The 18242-nt window shown below is 49.6% G+C and overlaps 1 long non-coding RNA gene across 1 annotated transcript; it reads left to right on the top strand.

Annotated features, from left to right (window-relative positions):
* Positions 1-2111: 2111 nt before the first annotated feature.
* LOC103561669 (uncharacterized) lies at positions 2112-16764 on the top strand. Its single transcript, XR_011532220.1, has 4 exons — positions 2112-2291; positions 13064-13188; positions 13780-13968; positions 14703-16764. It is a non-coding gene; the product is annotated as an uncharacterized lncRNA (long non-coding RNA).
* Positions 16765-18242: the final 1478 nt, after the last annotated feature.

The raw sequence follows: 18242 nt of genomic DNA, 5'->3' as shown, positions 1-18242 counted from the left end.
GCTTTATGTTCGGGAAGGGGATGGGAAATCCCTGGTCTGCCATTAATTTGCACTAGGCCTCCGTGGCCTAATAATAAGAAAATAACACTTAATATTTACTATGTACCAACTGTACCTAGAGCATTATGTTAGGCAAACGAGTATGGCATTTATTTAACTTCAAAATAATATTTCAAGATAGATGATATTGTACTCATGTTACAAACATGGAAACAGAAGTCAAGAGAAATCGAGCAGCTTGCCCAGAGTTACGATGTGCGTCAGTGACAGGCTGCTTCTGAACCTTGATCTCTGGATCCTAAGACTTTATTTTTCCCAGCAGTGCCATGATCCTACTGAAAAGAGGGAGGGAACTAGATACGACTGACACTCCTCTAGGACAGGAGTAGGATCTAGGCAAGTGTGGGTCTATATTGCAGACATGTGTAGGTTTGTACACGTACGTTCACGCGCACACACTCACCTGCCTGGACGTGTGCAGGTGTATGTGAGTGTTCACGTAATGAGTCACATGGCTGAGGCTCTGTCTGCCCAGTGACAAGATCTAGAGGGAAACTAAAAAATGTGAAGATTCACTGGGGTATTTCCCAACACTGGATTTTTGGCATTGGGTAAGTCAAACATCTGAATAAACCGTCTGTCTGCTTTTCATCCAGGTACTTCCCCAACACAAAGCCAGGCTCAGCTCAGTGGCCCAATGGGCAGCTTGCTCAGTATCCATTTCCCTGATGCTTCTCTCGCTTTGCTAGTTCTAATCTTGAACTTAGGATGATAAACTCCCAAACTGAAGCCGGGCACATGGTCACCCAGCCAGAGACTGCATTTTTCATCCTTCCTTGAAGTGTGGGGCTCTGACTGAGGGCAAATGATGCCTGGAACCTCCTAAAGAGGAACCTCTTATACAGGACTTGCTTTTCATCCTCCCCGCAGGCTGGAAATCTGACGAGACAGTAGCCCAGCCTCAACCAGAGGTGAAGTGGACACTCTAGGGATGGTGCAGAAACAAGCTGGAAGCAAGCTGGGGTGGCTGGTGGAGCAGAGCACCCCCGCCCCACCCCGCACTAACCAGACTGTCAGGAAAGAGAGAAAGAAAGCTGACTGACGTAAGCCGGTGTGGCGGCTCCTTGCACCTCCTTAATGCACGTGGCTTTACAGGAGGGGGTCATTTCACAGAGATGCAAGAACATGCACCTCGGCCAACAGCTCAGCCGTCAGAGCAGTCAGGTCCCCAAGTGGGAGACCACGCTGGGGCAGGCAGCCTTGGAGGGAATGCTGATGCCCCTCATAGACTACAACACGCTCTCATAGACACCTTTTCATTTGATCCTCACCACAAATATAGGGGAAAGAATTAACTTTATTCCCTGTTTGTCTGAGAAACTAGGTCTCAAATAAGTGTCATGCTCCTGTTAATAAGTGACACAGAGCCAAAAGCTTTGCGTCATTCTCGGTCTCCCTGGAAAAGGAGCTACAGGGAAACTTGAGGCCAACAAAGGCGTTCCTGACAGACGACTTCCCCATTCTTGTAGGGCAGCATGGTTCCGAGGTCCAGTCTCAGCCTCATCTGGATAGGGTAAATAACGCAGAAATTCAAGGAAACTTGCTTTAAATCACCCCAGCTCCGTGCTTCGCCCACCTTCGGTTCAAGTGGGAATAACCAACAGCCCTATGACTATGACCTAGGCTTCCTCTATTGAAGTCACATTTTAATAAAATTCGTGGCCTATAGCACGCTCATGCTCTTGTTGGAGCCTCATGACAAACTTGTGAGTATTTTATTTTTCCATTTTTTATAGGTGGAGAAACTGAGGCTGAGAGAGATTAAGCTTCTTGCCTACGGTACCACAGTAAATAGGTGAGATCCTCCATGTTGAAGGCTCAGCTCCATGTCTAACACTTTTGAGGTGTGCAATAAAATATTAGTTCCTATTTTCAATGGTAGGTTGGGACTTAAGTTGAAGTCTCCTTGCTATGCATTCACTATTCCTCTTGGCCCCCGTCTGGTAGCCTTGCCTTTCCCATCACCCCGTCCCTGAGGCTGCCTTGGGAACCTGCCCAGTAATTATGATGGCATCACTGACGTGGTGCTTCCTCTGTGCCAGGAACGTTCCATGTGCTTCCATGCATTGACTAGTGGCCATACTCTCCAGCCACAGACCACCAGGAGCACACCTGGAGGTGAACATCCGGTTGATTGATTCGTTGCCATGAGCGAGCATGCACGTTACAGAGAGCCACGGGGGTTCCACGAGAGGTGTTCGAAGGACTGAGAGGATGTGCACTGGAGTCAGGTGATGAGGAGGAGTCCAAGGCGGCAGGGGTTTGCTCTGTATTGGGCGCTATCATGAAGCAAGGACAATTTCTTTTAAAGATTGGTCCTGAGCTAACATCTGTTGCCAATCATCTTCTTTTTTTTTTTCCTTCTTCTTCTCCCCAAAGCCCTCCACTAAGTAGTTGTATCTTCTAGTTGTAGGTCCCTCTGGTTGTGCCATGTGGGACACCGCCTCAGCATGGCCTGACGAGTGGTGCCATGTCCACGCCGAGGATCCCAATCGGGGAAAACCTGAGCTGCCAAAGCAGAGCGCACGAACTTCACCACTCGGTCACGGGGCCAGCCCCCAAGGGCAGTTCTGATTGGATATCTTAATGAATCTTATCTAGAAAAGGGGGAATAGAAAGAGGCTAAAGAGGTAATTAGTAAGGAGGCAGCAGTCCCTCAAGTTGGCTGGGAAAGGGGAATGTTTGGTATTCTTGTGATTTTCACGGTGACCCTGTTTTTGTGCATACTTAGAAAAAATTATAGAATGACCTCATTTCTGAGACTACTGATGTTCAGCAGGAGAGCACCATGGCCTCTCTGCAGAGCCCGGCCAGCACTAACGACCCTGAGGCCTTGCTTGTAGGGCTAGGCCAGTTCACAGGCGTCGGGTGGCTTTTCTCTTTCTCATTTAGTTAATCTTCACAGGAAGTTTGTGAGTTAGACTCTATTAGTATCCTAGACGAGGGACATGAGACACAGAGGATTAAAGTAACTTGGCCAAGGTCACATAGCTAGTAAATGGAAGACCTGGGGGAGAACCCAGGCGGTGTGGCCTCAGAAGTCCTCTCCTAACCCTGTGAGATTCCACCTCTCCGGGGTCTCCCTGGGGCCTCCTCCTGTCAATGGGACACTCCTGCCTACTCCGGACCGTCCACTGTGGGTCGTCTAGCTCACCTGGATAGTCAGGAGGCTGGATTCCACAGATGCACAGTGACCCAGACTTAGCTCTGCAAAACAGCTGGAATTCCCAGCCTGACAGCCTGACTGCACCATCCCGAACTCTCTGGAAACATGCTCCGCCTGTTTCGTCAGATAACCCTCCCCAGCGCCTCCCTTTCCTCCCTAAAGTCCTCCCCGCCCTGGTGACTGAGGCTTGCTTCTGCAGGGGCTGGATTCCAGCCTGCCCAGCCCCAAGGCCTGTTGTGACATCCTAAAAGAATCTGATCAAGGCCCCCTGGGGGGTGAGATGCTGCCTGCAAGCTAGGAGGCCCTGGTGTAGAGGGAGGGGCTGGCTGAGCCCCTACTTAACGGCCATGTCCTCTCAGCGAGTCAGGGAACCTCTGGGAGCTTCGTCAGCTGTAAAGCCGAGGGCGCCGGTGCCCCTCTCCCAGCACTGGTGGGAGGATCGGATGAAATCAGGTAGTTTTGTGATGGCAGCTGAGGAAGGGATTAAGTTTCCCGTCTGGGTTGACATGAAACAGACAAGAGAGAGTGAGCAAGGGAAGGAAGGCAAAACAAGCCATACACTGTCCTGCGCCGGGACCACCTTCCCCTCCTCTCGGGAGACAGCAGCAGTGTCAGTCGGGGACTATGTCCTCGAGGCGAGGAGCACAGGCACTCAGTCAGAATTCCACGCTCAAATCCTCCTCCCATCTAGTGCTTGTGTGTGGCCAGACAAGATGCTTAACCTCTCTGGGCTTCTGTCTCTTCACCTGTGATGTGGGAATGACATGGCTTTGCTCAGGTGTTGTGAGTGAGCAGGTGTTGGCCTCTGGGGAGTGAGGGGACCAGGACAGGCTTTTAGCAGGTGGGCGCTCTTCCAGTCCCCCACCTCTCTAGGGTGTTTGTATGTGAACAGAGGCTGAAGGGGAAAGGGCAGCCTGACTCCCAGGTAGGAAGTGTAACACCGCAATTTCAGGCTTCGGGGGCAGGGGAGGAAGGGACGCCCTGCCACACCACGTGGTGGCCACCTCTGTGCACACGCAGTGAGGGGAGGGCCAGGCTCTGCTGATGTGGGGATTGCTGGACAGTTTCAGGCTCTGACCGGCCCAGGAAGGCAAGATATTTAACGCAATGGGAGAAGTATTGGCTTTAGCATCAGAATGTCTGAGTTCTAGATCTGGTGCCACCACTGCCCGGTCTTGGGCGGGTGACAGCCTCCTCTTTTCTCCACTTTGTCCTCAATAGTGGAAGAGAAGTCCCCATGAACGGAAGGTGAAGCACTTCCATTTTGTCCTCACCACAAACGTCTCCAGTGTGTAATGTCATTACGCCCAGCTCACAGGAGAAGAAACCCAAGCTTAGGACGGTCAAGGAGCTTGTCCACAGACGCACAGCCAATGGTCCGACCTGGAGCCCGTGCTCTCAGCCTCTCCCCCAGCTTCCCTCTCTCCTTGAGCTTCTCAAGGCCTTCACTTGCTTATCTGAAACCTGGGAAGAAAGCTGGCACCTGCTTCCCTCCGGTGGCCTGCGGCTCAGCCGGCGGGATGCACTGTTGGCTGTGAGCGGCCTTGCAGAGACGGGGGCATCCTCCCTGCTGTGGCTTCGAGGGCAGCGTCATCACAAAGGCCCTTAGCACGGACGCTTGAGAAAGGCTGATTCCAGCGCGAAGTGAGGACAGTCTCTCCACAGCAAGTGCTCCTGAGAGAGCTGGGCTCCCTCTGAGGTGGGAAGCCACCCCCCCAGCAAACAAGCACATGCCCAGATGGCAGCAGGGGTTCCACTCACCACCCAGGTAGCAGAGGCTCCCAGAACAGGGCCCGCCCGGGGGTCCCTGCTCCGTGCGATGGCCTCCTCTTCCTCTCTTCTTTCCACGGTAGGTGCTCTCCAGCCTCCATTTCCCCTTCAGATTCTGTGGATTCTTATGTTCCAAGAGGTTGCCAGAGCCCGACTTGACCTGACTGTCCTTTGCCAACTTCATCACCGCCTCTGGGGCAGGGGTGGATATCCGGGAAAACATTTTTCCTGAGCTCTGGCTTGGACTCCTTCAGCATCTGTGGAAAACAAGGGAGTGGACCACATAGCCCTCTCTCAGTCAGGCACGCAGTTCATGCTTGGCTCCCTGGGGCCTTTCTCAAGACAAACACCATCGGAAACTTTTCCTCCGCCCCCCTTCCCTCTGAGAGAGGGGTCCTGAGGCCAACCGTGGAGAGTCTTTGGTTCGCCCCCTGCAGACGGATGCTCTAATGCCTTGGGCCAGAGCATGCGGAATGGACCGCTGAGGGTCCCCTGGCGTGACCTCTACGCTCCTGGGCTGGACAGAGCAGGGACTGAGGTGAAGGGTCAACAAGGGGGCAGTGGCTCCTTGACGGCTTTCCCTGTTATGGCCTCATCCAGGAGATCCCTGTTTTCTCAGGAACACCAGGAGATGGTGTGTGTGTGCGCGCATGTGTGCGTACAAGAGAGAGACAGAGAGGTGCAATGATGCCATCAGGAGCTTTCTATCCCTTTGAGATCTGGGGCCCTCTGACCCACAGTTGGTGCACACACCAGCAGTGTCGCTGTCACCTGTGAGCTTGCGTGCGACAGAAATGCAGAGCCGCAGGCCCCGCTGCAGGCCGACTGATTCAGAGTCCGCATTTCATCAGGGCCCTCAGGCGATTCTTAGGCACACGAAAGTTTAAGAAGCACGGATCCAGGTAAGACGGGCTCCAAGCTCCTGGCAGTGTTCTCTGGAAGCCCAAATTGCTCGTCCATGTTGGATGGAAGGCCAGGGCCTTTCCCAATTGTCTGTGAATCCCCAGGCTGCTCGCTCCCTTGGGGCCACCTCTGGCGACTCTGGAACAACCGCCTTCCCCGCACAGGACAGTGTATGGCTTGTTCTGCCCTCCTTTGCTAGCTTTCTCTGTACCACATCAAACTGAAGGAATCTTAATCCCTACTCCAGAAAGCAACTCCCGCAGAGCTTGTGTGTGTCCGTGTGTGTGTGTGTGTGTGTTGTAGGAGATTTTCCCAAAATGTGCTGAGTGGGAGGGCGGGCAGGATGGAGTGAAACAACCATTTTAGCTGCTTTATACAGAAGACTAGACGTCTCTGTTCTTTGATGAGACAGCGATGAGAATTCCTCCCTGGCCCCTCACCCCAGGCGCTCCCCACTCTAGCCCACCTCACTGGATTGTTTCTCCCCACCTTTCCTCCTCGGCCCCTCTTCCGCTCTTCTCTCCCTGACCCTCTAAGGAGCAAAACTCCCCTCGTTTCCTCATAGAGATCAGCGACGACACCCCTCCTGTGGTCTTCATCCTGTGCCCTCAGGATTCACCTTCTGTCCTCCATGCCTCAGAAGCACGCTTCTCACACTCGTGTTCATAGCAGCACTGTTCCCGATGCCAAGAAGTGGAAGCACCCAAATGTCTACCGATGGATGAATGGATAAGCAGCATTTGGTATACACATACCACGGAATATTATTGAGGCTTGAAGGAAAGGAAAGAAATTCTGACACGTGCTACAACATAGATGAACCTTGAGGACATTATGCTAATGAAATAAGCCAGTCACAAAGGGAGAAATACTGTATCATCCCACTTACATGAAATTTCTAGAGTAGTCAAATTCCTAGAAACAAAGCGGAAAGGTGGTTACGAGGGCCCGGGGGGAGGGGAAAATATAGGGGCCTTATTTAATGAAGACAAAGTTTCAGTTTTGCAAGATGAAAGATTCTCGAGATTGTTTACACAGCAATGTGAATATAATTAACCCTACTGAACTGTCCACTTAGAAATGGTTTAGGCAGTAACTTTTACGCTATGTGGGTTGTTTAACCACAATTAAAAATAAAAAAATAAGTTTGTAAGTCTGGGCAAGGCTCGCATCCTTCTGGGTCTTAGTTCCCTCCCTGGTAGTTGGGGATAAATATGTTTGCTCTCCCCGAATTATATCTTGCAGGGCTAGTTTGAAGTTCAGGAAAATTGATGCCTTTGAAAGAAGAAAAAAAAGACAATTTCTTTTCCAAGAAGAATCTGGTGCCAGCGGCTGAGACACTTTGCTTCCCCTCGTAGCCTGCGTACCTCCATTCCCCCTGCCTGTCCTGCTCCGCTCACCTCCACCCGTGGGTCCTTCCAGTGGCGGAGTGCCTCAACCTTCATTCTCTTCCCTCTCTGAGACTCCCATTCTTTCTGGGCTTTCCCTGACTCTCAAAGCTTTGAGTACCTCCGTGGGCAGATGAACACCAACCTGTGAGTCCTGTCTGGACCTCCTTCCTGAGATTCAAACTGCTGTTTCCTTCTGTCTGTTGGACCTCTCCCCCGCGCACCTCCATTCACCAGGTTCAAAACCAAACTCATCACCATTCCCCACAAATAAGCTCCTCCAAGATTCCTACTCCCAGTGAAGGGTCCAGCCATTTACCTGGTTGCAAAAAAAGAAATCTGGGAATCCCCCCGGGGGACTGCCCCCTGCTCCTCCCCGCCTTCTTTTGTTTTTTTGTTTTTGAGGAAGATCAGCCCTGAGCTACCTACTGCCAGTCCTCCTCTTTTTGCTGAGGAAGACTGGCCCTGAGCTAACATCTGTGCCCATCTTGCTCCACTTTATACGTGGGACGCCTGCCACAGCATGGCCTGCTCTCAAGACTGGGTCTCAGACGAGTCGGTTCTCAAAAGTTTATTTCTCACTGTTGGAGGTGACTGCAGGGTGGCTGCAGCTCTGCTCTGTGTGTCTTCTTCATTCCAAGATCCGAGCTGAAGGGACATGCTGTTCTTACGGCAGAGGGGAAAAAAGACAATGCTGAAATTTGCAATGGCTCTTAATGTTTCTGCTTGAACTTGGTCTAAATCACTCTCACTTAGGACCCAATGGCCAGAGCAAGTCACATGCCCGAGTCTGACGGTGCTAATCTGGGGAAGTACACTTCTTCTCCAGGAAAACAGTGCAAGTCGTAGGGCAAAGGTTAGGAATGTGGAATTCTCTTACTAGGAGGAGGAATGAAGAACTATGTATATGTACATATACAATGATGCAACTCAGGACACTGCTCGTGTATGAGCCGGCTCCGCCTGTGGAAAGAGCACAGCTGGAGGAGTGTCCGGCTCTCCCTCAACCTGAGTCCCAGCAGGTGCTGGTCTCCTGAAGGGAAGCAGCTGAGGCTCTGTGGGGAAAGTGCTGGCCTCATGGGAGAAGAAGATCTGGAAGAAAACCCAGCATGGAACATGACAGGACGCTCACTTCATGCTCCGGGCCCCTCTGGAGTGTCTTCCACTTGCCCGTGACCTTCCTACAGGAATCTGTGGGAGTTGGCACCCAGCTGCAATGCTGTGCCCTGTGAGCCCACTCCTCGGCCATGTTTGACTGGGCCAAGGGACGGCCCCTAACCCACGCTGGTCCAACCAGGTCCTACCTGTGCTAATGTGCAATCCAGAGAGAGGGAGGCAGAAGGGCAGTCTCTCCTATGGTTGGCATGATAACGTGTGAACCTGGAAGCTGTGGGAGGCTGCCATTCCTCCAACTATTTGCACCGAGCAGCTGAGAAAGTCAGTCTTCAGAGAAAAAAGACAGAGGCAGCCCAGCAGCCAAGTCGAGACAAGGGGAGAGAAGGAGAAGCAACACTCCCCGAGCCCTCTGCTGCCTCCGTCTCCTGGTTCTTGTCATTTCTGGGATGCTGCCCAGTGCTCACACGTGAGCTTGGGTTCCCCGAATGACCCCTGCATCTTACGACGACTTTCTCTCTTTAGGTGAAGTGAGATTCAGTTCGTTTCTGTTGCTTGCAACCAAAGGAACTTTGAGCGATTCAGACTCGCCGTTCTGAGCCTTAGTTTGATCAGCTGAAAAATCAAGGTAGCGATGCTGAGTGACAGGATTGCTGAAAGAATCAAATGGACGTAAAAATGCGATAAAATGGGAAATATTATTACAGGAGAGAGACACCACGGAAGGAGCAAAGTGGCTTAGAAGTTTTGCTCTGAATTTTTGAAAAATTGGTTAACTAATAAGAAAAATAATGGTAGAAGCCAACAAGAAATAATCAGAATATGTCAGACACTGTTCTAAGTATTTTACACATACGAACTCCTTCAATTTCCACAACAGCCTTATTTTGTACAGGTTCCACCATTTTGCAGATGAGGAAAGTAAGACATAGGAGAAGTTTTAAAAACTAGCCAAGGTCACATATACTAGGTGACAAAGTAACGTTCTTGGCTTTCATATCTGTTTCCTCATCCATAAAACGGCACAAATGTAGGTACCCCAGGGTGGTGTTTTTAAAATTAATTAAAAAGTCTTCACAATGCATATGACACAGTAAAAACTAACTTTTAAATTGCTTTCACCTCACACCTATCATGAAAATGGCTATTATCAAAAGGACAAGAGAAAATAAATGCTAGCATGGATGTGGACTCGTGCACTGCTGGGGGAATGTAAACTGGCGCGGCCATTATGGAAAGCAGTATGGAGCTTCCTCAAAAACTGAAAAAAAGGAACTACTATGTCATCCAGCAATTCTACTTCTGGGTATTTATCCAAATAAAATGAAAACATTAACTCAAAAAGATACATGCGCCCATGTTCACTGCAGCATTATTTACAATAGCTGAGATATGGAGATGACCTAAGTGTCTACCAATGGGCGAATGGATAAAGAACATGTTTTGTATATATATATTTTACATATATATATATATATACATATATATATAATTGTGTTACGTATATATATAGTGGAACATCGTTCAGCCATAAAAAAGAATGAAGTCTTGCCATTTGTGACAATATGGATGGACCTTGAGGATATTATGCTAAGTGAAATAAGTCAGACAGAGAAAGACAAATACCATGAGATCTCAGTTAGATGTGGAATCTAAAAACAAACAAAAACCAAGCTCATAGATACAGAGAACAGACTGGTGATTACCAGAAGATGGGGGTGGGTGAAATGGGTGGAGGAAATCAAAAGGTACAAAATTCCAGTTACAAAATACCCTAGTCATGGGTATGTAATGCACAGTTTGGCAACTATGGCTAATAATGCTATATTGCATATTTGAAAGTTGCTAAGGGAGCGGATTTTAAAAGTTCTCATCACAAAAAAAAAATTCTGTAACTATGTATGGTGATATTAACTGGACTTATTGGGGTGATCATTTTGCAATATATATAAATATCGAATCATGGTATTGCACACTTGAAACTAATATAATATTGTTTGTCAAATATACCTTAATAAAAATATCTCTTTCATTAGAATACTCATCATAAATCTGTTTCCTAACTGCACTGCAAGTGAAGAAAATAAGACATGGACCTATGAAGAGGGAAATTTCAAATAAATAAATTCTGTTTACACAGCAAAAGATGGGCTTATCAAACTCATGGGAAATAGGCTTAAAAATCTGTAGCGCTTATAATGCCACTTGGCCTAAGGCAGCCTCAGACAAGCAGTTGTCAAGCCCTTGCTTAGTGGGAGGATGGAGATACCCATACTCTTCAGTGCCTCTTGACAGCGTAACCTTTTTTAGCTTCTCCACTCTGAGAACGGCATGTCTCAATTGGCTATGAAGAGTGAGAAGGCAAGGAAACTGAGAAGGGTGGTGTGGTGCTGTATCTTGGGGTTCTGCAGGCATCATCTCATGTTACAGATAGAAAATGGGAGCTCCAGGAGGTAAAGAACATGGCTTCAGCCCAACAAGCAGGAGTTGGAGGGTTGGATTGCAACACGAGTCTCTCTGACCCCAAAGTCTCAGCTTTCTTCCCCGCACCTGGAGATGCCTCATCACGTCGGATGCCCATCGCTGCTTCACACGTTACCCAAAGCCAATAATGTGAAACAGCAATAAGCCTTTATTATCACCCGGCTTCTGCAGCTCAGGAATTCAAGAGTGGCTCAGCTGAGTGGTTCTGGCTTGGGGTTTCTCATGAGGTTACGGTCAAGGTATCAGCCGGGTCTCCAGTTATCTACAGGTTTGACTTGGGAAGGAGGATCCACTTCTAATCGCCATGGCTGGTAATTTGGTTGTAGGAAGGAAGTCTCAGTTCCTCTCCATGTAGGCCTCTCCATAGGCTGGTTGAGTGTCCTCACAGCATGGTGGCTGACTTCTCCCAGAGCAAGCAATCCAAGAGAGAGGAGTGCCAAGGAACCTATCCTTTTTATGACCTCCTCTCAGAAGTACATAGAAGCACTTCACCAGGCTCATTAATTAGAATAGGACTGACCTGCATTCAAGGGAGGGAAACGAGGCTTCGCCTTCCGAAGGGAGGAGGATTATGGATGTATTTCAAGACCACCGCACTTAGCAACATGAGAAAGAATTTACAGCTCTGGTGTGACTTGCCTACCTTCTGCTTAAAATGAGTCAGAGGGCTTCCAGCACCTCTCAGGTTAAAGGTCACAGTCCTCACTGTGACCAGCAAGGCCATGCACGCCCTACAGCTCTGCGTGTCCCCAGCCTCAAGCCAGGTCTTCCCCGTTTTAGCCACATACCTGGACTGCTTCCATTTCCTCACACTCCCTCTACCTGAAGGCCTCTGCAGAGATGCTCTCTCGGCCCTCTGTGCCTTCCCATAACCTCCTCTTGCCTTGCTAACGTCCGTTCCCTTATCCTTCAGATCCTGGTTCAAAGGTCGCCTCTTCACCAAACCATCCCTGATGTCCCAGACCAGATCAGGTCCACTAAGAGGCTTTTATGAACCTTTGAATTCTTGAATGATACTTTTTCATTTGCAATTATGTATGGTGCGATCACTGAGCTATGTCTGTCTTCCCCACTAATGCTCAGTCCATATTGAGATGGCGCCTGTTTTTATGTTCACCATTGTATCCCTAGCACGTTGTTCGGTGCCGAGCACACAGTGGGCACTCAGCGACAAATGCATTGAATGAAGGAGCGCCCAGACAATGCCCTTCTCGGAGCTGGAGGTGCAGGGCTGGCGGAGCACCTCTTTGTAAGTGTGCCTCAGTGCAGGTTCTGGCATCAAGTCAGGGTTGACTCGGTGACTTTTAAGTTTCCTTTCCATCAGGAGAGTCTGAGATTCTGTGAGTCTGTGATTCTAGGCAAGCAAACTGCCTCCTTAAGCAGCTTGCCGATGGCCCAGGTCTTCTGGCTCCCAGGACACACCCTTTTAAGGGGCAGCCTGGTACAAACATCAAGCACAAGGAAAGTCTATGCTGGAAACTTCTGGGAGTTTCCAGCTGCCTGGGGCTTTAAGGGGCTCAAACGATCGGGCCCTCCGTGGCTCCTTTAAGAAGTTTTACAAGGTTAAGGTTTGCTCTAAAAATAAGCCCACAAGGCTTTTTGAAAAGTTTCAAAAACCATATGTCCAGCTGAGCCGTTTTTTGAAGGGCCAGTGAGCCTTTAAAAGCTTCAAAACCGCTCCTTGGCCTGCCCCCCACTGTGGAGAAAGCTCAACACGTGGAGCTTAGACCCGCTTCTAAGTCTTCTAGAATCTACACTTGGAACATTCTGCTTCCATCAAAGGGGTTCAAGACGGAGATGAGGGGCCGGCCGGGTGGCACAGCGGTTAAGTTCGCACTTTCCACTTAGCCGCACGGGGTTCGCCGGTTCGGATCCCGGGTGCGGACATGGCACCGCTTGGCACGCCATGCTGTGGCAGGCATCCCACGTATAAAGTAGAGGAAGATGGGCACACTATTAGCTCAGGGCCAGGCTTCCTCAGCAAAAAAGAGGAGGACTGGCAGTAGTTAGCTGAGAGCTAATCTTCCTCAAAAAAAAAAAAAAAGACAGAGATGAGTGCGTACGAACCCGAGGCCAGTTCTCCCCACAGTAAACAACCGCCCAAATCACCAGGACACTGCAGCAAGTTGCCTACAGAGAGACCGGCTCAGCCTTCCCTGCTACCCCTCCTCTCTCGTAGGTCTCTTCGCACTGCGTATTGTGGGTTGTTCTTCCAGCGGGAAGGCCCGTGTGTAGCCCAGCCCCCCGGGCCCAGGAGATGCCCCAGAGACAGAGCCCCTCGGATATCTGGCAGCTAATGAGGAAGTACATTCATTTACTAAATTGTTCTCGCGCTCTCATTTCTTTTCCTTTCATCTTTTTGAGTAAATATTTAAGCCCTTATTATGTGCTGCATATCGAATATCCGTCTTTCAGGTGGGAAGGCAGGGGCAGAGATTAGTGGAGAGCAGCAGAAAGGACATCTTGACGAATCAGAAATGCATTCTCCCCAAAGACGTTTTACAGTTTGTAGGGGATTAAAGAGGAGTCCAGGCTACGATGCACCAGATTTCAGGCTCCTTGAATCCTTCAAGCTTCAGGAAGGAATCCCTTATTGACTCCTTTACATAAATGAGACTGAGACCAGAGAGGGTAGGAGAATCTGACAGGGCTTCAGCCACCCCACACGTGTCTTGCTGCTTCTCTAACAGAATAAGCCATAAACGGCTATGATGCCGGGGCACGGGGCTCCGGAGCAGTGTCAGTGTAACGTGATACGAGAGTGCAGAAGAAAGAGAGGGCCCTTCCAGCTAAGAGGATCAGAGAAGGTCCCGATGTTGCTCCTTGCAGCCACAGTAAAGGGCATTCTCTTTTCCCCAAACCAAGGAGCTCACCTCAGTCTCTTTTCTGTGTAAGTGAAACACTTCCAGCTTCTGCACCAACGTCGAAGGCTAAACCCAAGAGAGGAGTGCCGCTGACTGCCGCTCGGAGCCACAGCATCGCAGCGAGGCAAGGACCTACTCCTCCTCCTGTGACATCCCGACAGGTGCTCACCCAGCTTGTGCTCACACATCCTCAGTGGCAGGGAGCTCACTACCTCAGAAGGTAAGTGGACAGTTCAGATTATTGCTGAAAGCTGTTCTTCCTGTCAAACCAGTCAGTCTCCCTCTGGCTTCAGCATGCACCAGAATCTTCTGGAGGCTTGTTAAAGCCCAGAGGGCTGGGCCCACCCCCAAAGTTTCTGATTCAGTGGGTCTGGGGTGGGGCCCGAGAATTTGCATTTCTGACACGTTCCCAGGTGAGGCTACTGCTGCTTGTCCGGGGACCACACTTTGAGAGCCACTGTCATAGGCTTAGGGGCGGTGTGTAACAAGTTAACAATGACTTTCCAAAGCACTGAGCACATGTATTCTATGTGTCACCTCAGCTGGTCCTCCCCACAGTCCCCAAGGTAACCCTTTAGTCACTTCCTCCTAACACTGGAGGTTGGTAACCTGCCCTTTATGACACTGTCAGTGGCAGAGCTGGGCTTGAAATCCAGGTGCGATCACCCTAAAGTCTATGCTCTTAATGCCCCCTTAGCAAATGAGTAAACTGAGGCACAGAGAAGTTAAATCTTGCCTAGGCCACAAATATAAAAGGCATTTGAATTAGTTTTCAAATCCAGATCTTTCTGACCCCAAAGTCCAAGCCTTAACTCAAGCTTCTGTGCGAGGCAGGGTGTGCTGAGGGTCGTATCCACTCCAGCGTGGAGCCCGGGACCTCCTCCCTGGGGCGGGATTTTCATTTGTCCTTCCCTTTTTGCTTGACTTCTCTGGGTAATTGCCTCCTTTCTCCAGGCACTCGATGGGGCAGACGCCGTCTTCCTGGGGATCGAATGACCACAGAAGGAAAATAACTTAGAACAGGCAGCTCTTCATTCTTCCTCAGCTGGTGTTTTTCCTCCAGAGCCTGGAAAGAAATGTGGCCCATGCACACCTTAAATTGGACCATCAATTACTCGTGTCTTGAATATGCAGAGCTCATTAGGGCTGTGTTGGCCACAGGAGAGTACCTGAGCTGAGAACAGTAAACTTGCCTCAGCCCTTTCAATGCAGGCTGCCCCTCCACAGCGGAGCCGGCCTGGGGTTGCCAGGCACTAATGTGACCAATTATTTCTGTCCTCAGTTACTAGGTCATAAATCCCGCCCTGGCACAGAGTCCTGGTTTCTGGTGGGAGAAGGTTCGCTTTTAGGAATGACTCTAACTCCTGGCTGTGGAGTGGTGTGATGTTGTGGTTAGGACCCTTGCACTCCAAGCCCGAGTGTTGCCGGGACCTCATTATGGCCTGTCAACATCCAGCCGTGTGTGACAGTCACGTCCCCATTCTGCTCCTCAGCCATAAAGCGGGCGCAGGACCTCCGCAGGTTGCTCAATGACGCGAGTTTGAGAGAAGAGGTCAGGCATGTAGAAGAGGTCCTGAGGGCATTTGTGTGAAGACCCTGACACGGTTGCCTACGAGGCCGGTGCAGAGTGAACTAGGCTTTGTCCCGCTCCGAGGCCTTTGCACTTACTCTCGCCTGTCCAGGATATTCTTCCTTCAGCCCTTTGCATCCTGGGTTATTCTCATTCTTCAATTATCTCCTCAAACCTCGCCTCTTCAAAGAAGCTCTCCTGAGCCCCTCTCTAAAGTGCCCCCTGCTCTCTGAGCCCCAGTTACTCTCGGAAGCATCGCCCTCCTTCCAGCCTCTTCAGCACAAAGCACAACCTACACTTAGCGTGTGCCTATCTGTGACAGCCCGATTGTTACCCAATGACTGCACGTGCTGCCGGTTTGCAGTCTGTGCGTGACGTTCTGAATGAGAACCGGCCTGGCCCCTCTGTGAACCCCACGCCCCCAAGCTTGCAAAAGCTGGCTCTTTAAAAACTGTCTTGCAACTGCTCATGTGAGCGGCTCAGGTGTTCCAAACTGAACAACCAAAGAAAAGTGCGGAAGTGAATTGAGTGCTGGGGGTGACACCTGATTTGAAATGTTCATATGCGTTCACTTTCATTGTTTTTACTGATGCTCATTAAGTGTTATAAATTTGATATATTATTTTAAAAAGGCAAGGAAAACAAAATGGAAAAAGCCGATCCTGCTTTGAAGGAACTCAGTTAAAGGGAGAGATACAGAGGACAGCAGACACCTGTGCGGCCATCGCTGAGTCTGCGCACAGAGGGAATGAAAGTGCAAGGAGGCCTGCGAGGAGAAGGCGGGAGAGCCAGCCCCAGCGAGGGCGGGGCCGAGAGCTGGAGCAGCGGCTCAGGGCTGGGGAAGTGGAGGCTGAATGTGAGTGGAAAGGAGTGAGAGGACTCACAAAGGCCTCCCGTGGCTGTGGGGTACAGCTGTGCACTTATTTGTCTGTCTATATGACTGTAGTCTGAATCCCAGATTCCAAGTCACCGGTAGCGAGCACAGTGCCTCCCCAGAGTCAGTGCTCAATTATCATTTGCTGATGAGCTTTGAATAAAGGGCCGAGTTCTCGGGGCTCAGGGCACAGGCGCCGTGGAGGTGGCGGGTGGCAGAGGCGTCTGCAAAGTTGGGGACGGGGCTGAGAAAGCTGGGGAGAGACGAAGAGAGCTTGCACTTTGATGAATGTGTAGATATTTCAGAGAAGCTTGGACCAGCAATTTGGCCAAAATAGCACCAAAATGTGGGAAGCGTAATCCTAGCTTTATGCGCCATAACTAAATATCATTAAAATCTGGTAGATAATTAATACCCAATAAAGGAAAGTTACAGTAATTATTTTATAATTTACCCAAAATCTTATTATATGTAGCAGTATCTAAGGTCAGTTGTCTACCTCAACTTGATGGTTTTGCTAAATAAATGACTAAAACAAAAAAGATCCTTTAGTAATAAAGGTTAAAATGCAAGACTTGAAGTAAAGTAGATTTAATTTCTGAATATAGCTTTGCCACATTCTGTGACCTTAGACAATTAACCTAACCTCTCTGATCTTTAGGCATCCTTTCCATAAAATGGAGCTAAAATGACAAATTTCACTGTAAATTAAATGATGTGTGTTTCAGTTACCTATTGCTGCCTACCCAACCTCCTCTAAAGTTAGTACCTTGAAAAAGCAACTTCCTGAGTCTCTGGGCTCTGCCAGGCAGTTCTGCCGTGTGGCTGTGGGCAGAGCCCAGCTGGGGCTGGAGTCCTCTGAAGGTTCAGTTGCACTGGATGTCCGAGAGGGTGCCCTCCTAGAGCTGGCAGTTGACGTCGGCCGGGAGCTCATCGGGGCCTGTCGATTGGAACACCTAAAATGGCCTTTCCAGGGGGCATGGAATTCTCATAGCCCTGGGGCTGGTTTCCAAGAGGGAGCATCCTAAGAGCCAGCGTTACAGAAGACCTGGGCACAAATTGCTTCTTGTGGCCTTGCCCCGGCAGTTCCAGATCATGATTTCTGCTGTGTTCTGTTGGCCAAGTAAGTCACTGAAGCCAGCCCAGGTTCAAGGGGAAGGTTCGAGTGGGTGTCACCTCTTGGCGTGAGGAGCAGTGTGGACAGACGAGAGGGAAGGAGTTGGGGGCAGCCACCTTTGGGGACTATCAAACACAGCACATGGCACAGCACGGGCTCTGATGAACGTCAGTGCTCTCCTCCCCATTTTCACTTTGACGCATTACTTTCTCAAAATCCTTTTAGTATATACTTTTAGGGAGTCAGAGCTTAGCAGAATGGCACTTTAAAGATGATCTAAGAGATTTCTCTGTTGTTCTTCAGATGGGAAAACTGAGATCCAAAGGAAGGAAAGACTGAGCCCATGGCCTCTATCACTTGGCTGCATCCCAAGGGGCTCACAGAATGAGTCCTTCGAAAGTGTTTGCTCATGAAACAAACACTCCGCATCACTGTACTGTTTTTAAAGTATTCCCGTGTGTACACTGAAAGGCAAAGTGAGGCAGTGAATGGTTACCAGATTTGGGAATAAATAGATCTGTGTTAGAATGTTAGCTCTTCTATTTACTTTATGATTTTAGGCAAATTGCTTAACTTCTCTGAGCTTCACTCTCCTTAATTCTAAAGGCAGTCTAATAAAGCGTAGTTTTCTAAGACATTGTTAGTGCTGAGGTCATTAATGTCCAGGAGCTTATACAAACCAGGTGCTCAGTATTTGGCAGCCATTTTTCTTTCTTATTCAGTTTGACAAAAGCCCTGTGAGGTAGGCATTGTCGTCCCACTTTACAGATTGGAAAGCTGGGCTTTGAAAAGAATAAGGGCTTTGCTTAGCAACAAACAGCTAGCAAACAGCCGCTCTGAGACTTGAAAGTCAGCATTGACTCAGCCGGGAGCACCTTCCTCCCCGTCACCCCCGCCCTCACTGCCCACGCATCCATCCTTTGCGGTCCACTC

This window comes from Equus przewalskii, chromosome 2 (genome assembly GCF_037783145.1).
Source record: "Equus przewalskii isolate Varuska chromosome 2, EquPr2, whole genome shotgun sequence".
Classification (NCBI taxonomy): domain Eukaryota; kingdom Metazoa; phylum Chordata; class Mammalia; order Perissodactyla; family Equidae; genus Equus; species Equus przewalskii.
The sequence above is the reverse complement of the archived record's forward strand: the minus strand, read 5'-3'. Positions and strand labels throughout refer to the sequence as shown.